General features: G+C 42.1%; 1 long non-coding RNA gene across 2 annotated transcripts in view; it reads right to left on the bottom strand.

Moving 5' to 3' along the window:
• LOC109288975 overlaps window positions 1-5,554 on the bottom strand; it is a 6,959-nt gene extending 1,405 nt beyond the window's left edge. For both annotated transcript variants that reach the window (XR_002095270.1, XR_002095271.1), the window contains exons 1-2: window positions 5,126-5,554; window positions 3,478-3,616 (exon numbers count right to left, since the gene is read on the bottom strand). This is a non-coding gene — a long non-coding RNA (uncharacterized LOC109288975). The remainder of the gene's footprint in view (window positions 1-3,477; window positions 3,617-5,125) is intronic.
• Between the last annotated feature and the right edge of the window lie 1,815 nt (window positions 5,555-7,369).

The raw sequence follows: 7,369 nt of genomic DNA, 5'->3' as shown, positions 1-7,369 counted from the left end.
AAAAAAAAAAAAAAAAAAAAAAAAAAAGAGTTATTTTAGATTCACAGCAGTTGCTTCAGTTCACATATGAGTTTAGAAAGCAGTTCTGACCTCCACAAAATATTACAGTCACAGAAGTGATACAAAAGCATTTGGCACGGATTTGCAGAAAAGGTGGAGCCTGAGGCAGGCCAGGCCAACAGGAGGAGTCGATGTTGCATCTTAGGCTTCAGAAGAAACATCAGTATTAGCCCTTGCTATATATAGGAGATATCCTGACAGACAGGAAAAGGGGGGGGTGCAGAAAAGAGGGAGGAAAAAAAAATAATTAAAGAAAGGATTTGTTTGGGGGACAGCCTGAGAGATCTGGTAGCACAGAAGGGACTGTGATTTGTTGTCTCTTTATATAGAGAAACTACAGTGTTGCACACCCCCTCTTTGCACAGATGTATTGGTTAGGCAAGGGGAAGGTCTTGGAAAAATAAGCCTGCCGTATTTAGTAGCCCAAACAATGGCTGATCCCTGTACTTTGACTGCTGACCACTCAGAAAGGAGTGCACAAAGGCACCCGGATCTGGAGCCCATTCTCTGCAGGGTCCAATGACTGTCCTAATTTACAACAGCAGGTAACAGGCCCCCACTGAGTCTTGCAGCAAAGAGGTCAGTGTAGGAACCCCATCTGTGGCTCGCTGATGCATTGCAGGGGACAAACTGGGCCATGCACCTTAATTGACATTTGTTTTTATCCTAAAGTTATTTGCAGCCGCTTGACCCAGTTGCCAAATGGTGTCAGGCTGTGGTTTTGCAGGCTGGCAGTTCAAAGCGCTGGCAAGACGTGCGTGGGAAGTCTTGGACAGCGCCCTCCCACCGTGAGCCAAATCAACTCCTGGGGTAACACGATTTGAGTTAAATAGATTCTCCAGGGAGAATCTGAAATTATGTCAGTGCTGTCAGTTCCTGAATTATTCAATCAACAAATTCACCACTATTATGGGGGAATTTTTTTAGGCTTGTCTTAATCAGGATCATCGCTCAGCAATGGAAAGATTATACATCAGCAAACTAGGAGATCCTCGTTTGCCAAGCAAATAGATATTGTTTTGGAGGTGCAGCAAGTGACAGCCAGGGTGGAAACAACTCCTTTTCCCTTATTTTAAAGGAGCAGACAAAGTGTAAGGCAGGGAGAAGTGAGCGATCATCTGTGCACTCACGGATCAATTTTGGAGCTGTATTACCTCTTGCAAACAAGCTAAGGATTTTACTTGGTGCAGCATGACAGAAGAGAAAACACTGCAAAGGATTAGCATGGTTTCAAGTTTTCATTCTGTCTGCTTTCTTCAGCTGAGTAGCAGAGTCTTAGCTTTGATATGATAAAATCAAACCTGGGTGTCTGGGCTGTGGAATATTAACCTTCACCTTTAGATAAAGAGCAGGTACCTGGCAATGTCTATATCAGCAGCCTCGCTTACCGGGCCAGTCAAGCGAGAGAACAGTTTGTTTGCAAGATTTACAGTTCCTTCTTACTGTTGTGCAAGCAGATGTCTCCGAAGACGATAGACTATAGTTCAGAGATCATGTGACTCAGGGTGAACTGATTCTGCAAGTTTTAATTAAAATGGCCAGCATCCACATTTTGTTTTCTTTATAAACATTTGCAGCGTATCAGTAGCCAATCTAAATGTCTCACCAGATGAGTACATACTGTACTTCATTTCTTTATTCTAGAGCGCTGCGGAAAACACGTTAGTCAGAGCCAGCTGATGTGCTTTCCATGGGTCTCAAGGGCAAAGTTGTTCAAATTAAACATGATCTTAAAGTCACTTTAAAACTTGTTTTGTATTTTTGTAGCTGCTCCTTGGAAGTTCATTAAGCAGTCTCCTCTCTCCATTGGGCTCACGCACTTCTCCTCTCTCAGTCAAGGCAGACATGGGTCTGACAGCAGAACTTGGCCCACTGCCGTGGTGATTAACACCTCTTTAGGCTAGGATAGGCTTCCTAAATGCACTGATGTGCACCTTGAATAAGCATTTCCTTCATGGGAATTGGGTCCAGTTCACGTTTCATTTGATATTTTTCTCTCTCGATGTTTAAAGTTGGGATCACCTTGCTCAAATGAAGAGCAGCGTCTGAGGAGGAAGTGGGGGGTGCTGCAAATACCGATTTGGCTGTCTTGCAATGTGTGTCACACCACACGGGAACGTGATGCAGCCTACTACCCCCACCAGGAAGGTCAAAGAAGAAGCGATGGTATCTTGCGATGGGGTAACTAGAGGACCTGCTTTCAGGAGACGTCATGATTTGTTTTTCTTCAGGAAGAAGAGCTGTTTGATTTCTTGGTGGTTGTTTGAAAAGGTTTCCCCGAACTGTACGCATTAGCACCCTCCTACATCAGCAAAGGCATTCATGCATCATGGCATTTTTATCATCATTGGGATGTTTTGGCAGCTTGCTGCTTCGTGAGCCATCACCCAACCAGCTTATCACCTAGTCACCATTTGGGCGTCCTTGGAACCAGCAAGGGTGATTACATAGCAGTCTTTAGCAAGGTGCTAGACAAGGGCTCTTGCAAACTGGGCTGCAGCTGTGGTAGTATCAGCCGTACAGGCCTAGTCAGTGGAGACTCTTTGCCAACATAATGCAAAGAGGCCATTCCTCTTGCCTTTGACTTTGTCATGGCACCACAGAGAGAGAGCAAAGTTGACTCCCCAGCTCCCTTTGGTATATGCCAGCCAAGGCTCTCACCAGTGGTTTCTCAAGGTTTAATGCAGCAACTACAGAACAGGCCAGTTCAGTTTGATAGAGTGGTTAAATCATCTTAGCAAATAATCTTACCTGTCACCACTAACTTTCTTAATCCTGTAAGATTATCATGTAGCACACAAGGAAAGGGCAATTTTAGCATCATGTATTAGAAATATTTGTTGGAGGCTTCATCACACAAGCTAACTATGCTGATTTTGTTTGCTTTGCATTGACCGACCATCACCCCCCAGCATTGAAAGTTGACGTAAGTCACACACAAAACTGCTGCTTCTTCCCACTAACAAATCAACTCTTACCCCCAAATACCTGCATCCTAATACTCATCGTAGTCAAGTATTATTCTTAGTTTGATGGTGTCATTCTTAGGTACTTAATTTTCCATTTCTTCTACTTGCCCCCCTTTCTAATCCTACTGTGTTAGATTAAATTAGGAGCATTAACAGAAAACATGTATACAACATTTTAAAGGACTAGAAGCAGAAGACGCCAACATTTTTTGTTTTGATTAGCAGTTGATTTTTCAGGGACACATCTCAAACACAGCAGGCAAAGCCCTTGCTAACCTAACCTCAAAGCAAAGTCTCCTTAAAGTTTTCAGTAGGCAAATGAAGAAAGACTTTGCACTTTTTGTTACTTTTTCCTATTTTGAAATGTTTGTGTTTTCTTCATTATTACAGTCTTCCCATGATGGTATCTATGCAAGAGTTGGAGATAAAATGAGACAGATGTACTGACCATGGTTACCAAGGGAGCAGTTTCCTTAGCAATGGCAAGGCAGTTGTCAAAGCAGTCAATGTTCCTTCTCTTTCTCAGATGACTTGTTTTTACTAGTTTGCATAGCAGCTAGTCATAAACACCCTTTGCAATGTTCCTCCTGCAGGTAAACAAGAGGTTGTCAGGCAAGTATTCATGGGATTCGGCTGCTGGTAAAGGTTTCAAGTCAATAGACACCTGAACTTTTGTGTGTGTTTTGGCCAATATTCAATTTCTAAACAAAGTAGGGAAAAAAAATGTAAAAAGTAACCAAAACCAACAAGGAAACTGAAGCTGCTGTGAACTGAAATCCTTTCCCTGTGTCTTGGACTTTGGGAGGAAAAATGGCTGCCAAAATAACCCTTACAAACTAGTACCATAAACAGCTAAAGGAAATGGGTATATTGAGACAAGAACAGAATCTACCATGATTATAGTCCGGTTGAGTAGGGATCTTAGGCTGCAATATGGTCTTTTATAATAATACATGGTCATTTTCGGCATGAAGAAGAGCCATAGCATAGCGAGCCAGACTGCCAGTCCAGAGTTGGATCGTTCAGGGCAGAAGTTGCTAGTTCAACAGCAGCCTGTCTCCAACCTTCAGTTTGAATGTCTGTTTTGTGCATCCTTGCTGGGAAATCATATTCAGGATTGGGATTGACTGGGATCACACAGGCCCACTTCTTAATTTTGCTGGATCCAAGGAAGCACTCAGGTGATAAATGGGCTCTGGTACTATATCCTTCTGACACAGAACAGGATTTAGCCCATTACATGTATTGCTCAAACCAGAAGCTATAAATCCTTAGAAGCAGAATACAAAATTGCGGTTTAATAATGCCAAATTCCCATTCTGTATTTTTTTTAAGTTATTAAAAATAATCAAACTGTGGTTCAAAATACTGATCTATAATTTACAAGTCAATGGCAATACTATTGTAATTGTAGTTGCGTGTCAATCCCATCACAAAACCAGGGTTAAGTATCGAGTGTTGGCCCCTTCGGAGGGTCAGGACTGAGAATTCAAGTCTTGGTCTTCTGTGCCTACGCTGCCAAGGACTCTCTGTATTTAAAGGATGGCTACCCTCCTAGCTGCCAATATATTTCCTGGGCCCTTTTCTTGATGCAGACTAAAAGGAGAGTTTTTTTTTTTTTTTTTTTTATCAATCTTAAACATCACACACTGTTTTGGAAAGTGATATCATGTAACCTGGCAACATCCATCAGTGTCACACATCAGGCGAACATTTTGAGAAACATTAATTAGTATAGAAACCACAACTGGCTCGATCTCGTTGAGTTATTGCTCTACGTTTAGAAACACCATCTTCTTGATGTCGCCATTACCAGGTTCCGCTATTTTTTAAGTGCAGTTATTAAAATAGAAATGTTTGCTACCAACCCCCCTGCAAGCATTGTCTGATAATTCAGCTGTTTGTGTGAAGTTAGCATTCTTTCTCCTCAACCTTTGGCTAGAAGTTGTATGTACTCCTTTTCTACCACATCCTTATTTACTGCCTACAACTAGTATGAATCTTTTTTGTTCAGGCTGACTGAAATTTAATTAGACAACGATAAAGAGAAGGAAAAAGTGCAGCATTATGTGCACATGGAATTGTTGATTACTCACATTCTCTCCTGCTCTTTGTAATACAAAGCTCAGTGCCATAGGGTAGGTTACTGAGTATATCTGTTTTCTTCCCAGGGACATTCATTTCATGACTATAATATCTATGCTGCAGTACTTGAGGCAAAGTTGGGAGAGTTTCTTCAGCTCTGTTTACAAACACTTCTAGCTGGAATCTGACAGTCTGAACAGGCAGGCGCTGAACAAGCTGGAAGTGCATTATTAGGTAGAAGTAAAACTAGTGTTGGCCTTTGATATGTGACTCGCATGCCCTTGCTTAGAGCACCAGAGCAGGGGGAGGGAAAGGAAGTGAGTGTGGTGCCATCCATGAAGGCTGAAAGCAAACGCATGCCTCATCTGTATTACTAGTAGAGTTGCATGGAAGAAAGGAAGCGTGAAATCTTCCTTGCCAAATTTGTCTCTCCCATTTTAAGGTAATTTCATATTCCCAGGTTTCTTTTGGAGCCCTTCAGAGAAGCTGATATATATATATATATATATTTTGTTTTGCACAAGGTAATGCGGAAGGAGGAAAAAGCCATTTTTGAGTGCAACATCGTGGTTGCAAAGTGAAACAATGGCCAACTATGGAGTGCTTTTTTCCTATAGTATTGGAGGGTATCGGTGGAAAAAATGGATTACTGTCAATAGCTGTGTACTAATACTGAACATCACCTTCCCACAGGGATGGAAGAGCAAAAGCTAGAAATAAAAAGAAAAGAACAAAGGCAGCAAATCTAGCTAATGGTGGAAGAGGCAAGGGAGTTAAAGCATCCAGGATTTTTGAACGCTGCTCCTTGGCGAGGAAGGAAGCTTGTGATTTTACATGAAGGGCACACGCTTGCTATTGGACCATGGTTACAAACAATGTGTAGGTACCATTGCAACATGAATATATGCCAAGATCACCCACAGAGAGGCATGCACATGCCTGCTTCATCATCCCACAGGAGAAAAGGATAGATGCCTGCTGATAATATGGCACATGCAGTATGCAGTTTTCCAACAGTAGCTGCAATTGCAGGGACAAAGGCAGACCACCCTGGCTGTTCTCCAACCTAGACTCCTGCTCCTTGCTTTTAGGTTCTGATTCAGCAAACCATTTTAGCACATAGCTATGTGTGGTTCCCATTAGTAATAACAGGAGCCACGCAGCTAACTCACCTCATATTGCTTTGAAAATATGCCCCTAAGGTGGCATACCAACCAGCTGCTGTCCATTTCCCATAACTTTTTTAAGCTAAAACTCTATGAGACTCTGTAGCCTTCTACTCGCATGTTCAGGCCACCCCCCTGCCCACACCAAGGCTTTGCTACTGAAACTCTTCTGACCTTGTTTTATACACAAGAACCTTGTACAGACATTTTGTTTCTCCAGGGAGAGTTGCTGTTCTCCCAGGAGAAACCACAAATGTACAGATATTCAGGCTTTTTCTCCCAGGGTAAAAATGGCCATTCCAAGAGAAAAATAACTTGGGATCAACCAGGGTTACATCACTCCCAGGAGAGTTTCTCTTGGGAAAGGGAATGTCTGCACATGCCAAAAGTGAAAACTCCCAGGCATAAGCTTTAAACTTTTCAGTCAATGCTAAGTGGGACTCAACTATATAAGGATGACAGCATCTTGCATAGGCAGCAACCAGATTGGCAAATGAAAGTTTAATGCAGTAATGTACCGTAGATGTAAAACTCCCCTTCTCCAGATGAGGTTACCACAGAGGGTTAAAACAAGGTTTACTAATAGGTTATATGAGAATAAATAGAATTAAAGTAATATGAATCATAAGGAAAAATGAGGCTCTTTATAACCACCCATGGAGAGATAAGTTTAGGTATGCAGTTTCAGCTGAAGGGAACTGTTATCCAATGGCATAAAACTAGGGATCAAATCTTGGCTTCACTGCAGTCAGTGAGATTTTGCCAGTGACTTCAGTTTCATCTTAGAGCTACATAAGGATTGCCATTTACTGGATTAGATCATAGGTCTATCTTACCCAGTATCCTGTGTCACATAGTGGTAAAGAGTAAACTGAAAGAGAGTAAACTAGATCTGACCAGGGTTTTTTCCCACCGTTCCTCTTGCACTTGCAGCCTCCAGTATTCGAGGTCTAGGAAGTTCTGATTCAGAGGCTGCATCCTTAACTCCCAGGCTCACTAGTTACTGAGGCCCTTTTCCTTCAAGAATTTGTCCAATCCCTTGTTGATTCTGGCTAAACAGTCAGCTTTCACAACACCTGGTGACAAGGA

Source organism: Gavialis gangeticus, unplaced genomic scaffold (assembly GCF_001723915.1).
Source record: "Gavialis gangeticus isolate Ggan-Ray unplaced genomic scaffold, GavGan_comp1, whole genome shotgun sequence".
Lineage (NCBI taxonomy): Eukaryota > Metazoa > Chordata > Crocodylia > Gavialidae > Gavialis > Gavialis gangeticus.
The sequence above is the reverse complement of the archived record's forward strand: the minus strand, read 5'-3'. Positions and strand labels throughout refer to the sequence as shown.